Genomic DNA, 3,786 nt, shown 5'->3' on the forward strand with positions numbered 1-3,786 from the left:
CGGGGCAGGGGGGTGTAGAGAGGCTAAGGGGCGGGGGTAGAGAGGCTAAGGGACGGAAGTCCGTGGCCGGAAACGCTCCGACCGGAGTCACGGTGCCGCTCATGTGGTTCCGGAAAACAGCTGCAGCTTCAGAAGAAGCGGGAGATCCTCACTCAGGATTTAAATCTCATTAAGAGAAGCCATTTCAGGTAAAAAAAAACAATAAACACACATTTCTTTCATGTTACGATAGAGTGGAAATATAATTCATTGTGAAATAAACGGGAAGACAATAATTGGCATTTACACAAGGTAAAACCCTCACAAAACGCTTGACAAGAGCGTCCGGAGAGATGCGGAAAATAAATAAAACTTGATAAACGGAGGAAATTGAAAGCGCTGGAAAAACGGGACAAGGTCTTGGCGGCATCGACTGGGGTGAGAGAAATAAGAGTGAACGAGCCGGGATTTTCCGCTCCAGATTTTCCGTTGCCGCCTCTGTGCCCGCCCTCTGCTCGCACTTTTCCCCCCGCCCCCTGCCCAGCCTCTTCTCCAGCCTCCGCCTCTGTGCCCGCCCTCTGCTCGCCCTCTTCCCCTCCCTCTGTCCCCGCCCCCTGCCCAGCCTCCGTCTCTGTCCCCGCCCTCTGCTCGCCCTCTTCCCCGCCCCCTACCCAGCCTCTGCTCCTGCCCCGCCTCTGTCCCCGCCCCCTGCCCCCCCCCCCCCCCCGCACCTCTGCCCCGCCCCCTGCCCAGCCTCCGCCCCGCCCCCTCCATGAGGATGTGAATTTTAATTTTTCTTCTTTTATTGATTCACGGGTTGTGAGCTTCGCTGGCTGGGCCAGGATTTATTGCCCATACCTAGTTGCCCTTGAGAAGGTGGTAGTGAGCTGCTTTCTTGAACCGCTGCAGTCCATGTGGTGTAGGTACATCCACAGTGCTGTTAGGGAGGGAGTTCCAGGATTTTGTCCCAGTGACAGTGAAGGAACGGAGATATATTTCCAAGTCAGGATGGTGAGTGATGTGGAGGGGAACTTCCAGGTGGTGGTGTTCCCATGTATCTGCTGCCCTGGTCCTTCTAGATGGTAGTGGTCGTGTGTTTGGAATGTGCTGCCTAAGGAGCCTTGGTGAGTAGCTGCAGCGCATCTTGTAAATGATGCACGCTGCTGCTACTGTGCATCGGTGATGGAGGGAGTGAATATTTGTGGATGTGGTGCCAATCAAGTGGGGCTGCTTTGTCCTGGACAGTGTCGAGCTTATTGAGTGTTGTGGAAGCTGCACACATCCAGGGAAGTGGGGGGTATTCCATCACACTCCTGACTTGTGCTTTGTAGATGGTAGACAGGCTTTGGGGAGTCACAGTACTTATATGGCTAGTCCGGTTCAGTTTGTGGTCAGTGGTAACCCCCAGGATGTTGATAATGGGGGATTCAGTGATGATAATGCCATTGAACGTCAAGGGGCGATGGTTAGATTCTCTCTTGTTGGAGATGGTCATTGCCTGACACTTATGTGGTGCGAATGTTACTTGCCACTTGTCAGCCGAAGTCTGGATATTGTCCAGGTCTTGCTGCATTTGGAGATGGACTGATTCAGTATCTGACGAGTCGCAAATGGTGCTGAACATTGTGCAACATCAGCGAACATCCCCACTTCTGACCTTATGATGGAAGGTAGGTCATTGATGAATCTAAGGCATTGTTGGACCAGGAGCCCATGCAGGTCAGCAAGCACAGGGGCGATGGAGGAACAGGACTGAATACAAGCTAGGATACAAGCAGCAGACATTTAGACAGTTGAATTTCAGAGGCCTGGAGGAGCTTGACCAGTAGGTGGTGTTGTTAATCTGACATTAAAGACAGCCCTTAGTGATCCTGGATGACTGAGGAGGGTGGGTTGGTGTTGGTAGTGTTACCTTGTGAGGAAAGGTTGGACAGACTGGACCTGTATCCATTAGAAACATAGAAAATAGGAGCAGGAGTAGGCCATTCGGCCCAATGAGTTTAGAACAATGAGAGGTGATCTTACTGAAACATGTAAGGGGACATCCCATGGGGACTTGACAGGGTGGATGCTGAAAGTATGTTTCCACTCATTGGGGGATTTAAAACTAGGGAACACAGTTTAAAACGAAGGGGTCTCCCATTTAAGACTGAGATGAGGAGAATTTTTTTCCCTCAGAGGATGGTAAGTCTTTGGAACTGTCTTCCTGCTCCTCATTGGTATGTACGTTAGTATGTGTAATTAATAAAAATCAGTACATAAAACAGCACAATGTGGTGAATCAAACATTTCTGAAGTGAAATACGAGTATAGAAATTGCCAGCTGACTCCGAACATTCTTGGTTCAAGTTTCGATCCGGAGATTTGACCCGAAATCCGAAAGGCTGACACTCCAGTGCCGCACTCTCTCGGGCGGTCGATAAAGATCCCATGCCACGATTCAAAGGGAGACTCTCCCTGGTGTCCTGGCCAAGGTTCACCTGACAACCAGCAACATTAACCGTGGATTATCCGGCCATTTTTGTTTCATTGTCTGTGGGAGCTTTCTTTGCATTACTTGGCTTTCCAACGTCACAATGACGCAGTTCAAAAGTACGTCATCACCTGTGAAAAGTCATGAGACGTCCTGACATCATGAAAGGCAACGTATTGGGCAAGCACCCCCCACTGCCTTGGGAACAGCCATTCAACCAACATGTAAACCACAAGGGGGCAGCCTGACTCCACCAGTCAGAATAGAATCGTAGCATGGTGACAGCACAGGAGGCTCTTCGGCCTGTCGCCTCTGTGCCATCTCTCTGCAAGAGCAAATCAGCAACTCCCACTCTCCCCCAACCTTTCAATGCACCCCTGCAAATTCTTTCTATTCAGATAACTATCCAATTCCCCTTTGAAAGCCACTATTGAACCTGTCTCTACCATACTCTCAGGCAGTGCATTCCAGATCCTAACCACTGAGTCCCATCTTTTTATTCTTTCATGGGATGTGTGCGTCGCCGGCAAGGCCATTTGTCCCTAATTGCCCTTGAACCGAGTGGTTTGCTCGGCCATTTCAGAGGGCAGTTAAGTCAACCACATTGCTGTGGGTCTGGAGTCACTTCACAGAATCTTTACACTGCTGAAAGAGGCCATTCGGCCCATCGAGTCTGCACTGGTTCTCTGAAAGAGCATTCCACCTAGCCCAAGTCCACAGACTTAGCCCTGTAACCTTGCACATTCATTCTTCTCAGGTGGCAATCCAATTCCCTTTTGAATACCTCGATCGAACCCGCATCCACCACCCTCTCAGGGAGTTCGTTCCAGACTCCAACCACCCTCTGGATGAAAAACATCTTCCTCACATCTTTTTTGCTCTTTTTGCCAATTATTTTGAATCTGTGCTCTTGATGTTCTCTTGAGTGGGAACATTTTCTCACTGTTTACTCTGTCCACACACTCAGGATCTTGAATATCTCTGTCAAGTCTCCTCTCAGCCTTCTTTTCTCCAAGGAAAACAGTCCCAACCCCTCCAATATATCCACGCAGCTACAGTTCTTCATCCCTGGAATCATTCTTGTAAGGAGAGTGTGAGAAGAGGACCCTGGGACAGGCAGTCAGCAGCTCCTAGAGGAGAGTGCGAGAGGAGGACCCTGGGACAGGCAGTCAGCAGCTCCTAGAGGAGAGTGCGAGAGGAGGACCCTGGGACAGGCAGTCAGTAGCACCTAGAGGATCTAGCCTATCTAGAGGATCTAGCATCTAGCCTGAACTCAAGTAGGAGTATGAGCAAAATAAAAGGAAGGGTCCATATTCTATTTAGATAAGATATAT

The sequence above is a fragment of the Carcharodon carcharias genome, chromosome 3 (assembly GCF_017639515.1).
Source record: "Carcharodon carcharias isolate sCarCar2 chromosome 3, sCarCar2.pri, whole genome shotgun sequence".
Taxonomy (NCBI): Eukaryota; Metazoa; Chordata; class Chondrichthyes; order Lamniformes; family Lamnidae; genus Carcharodon; species Carcharodon carcharias.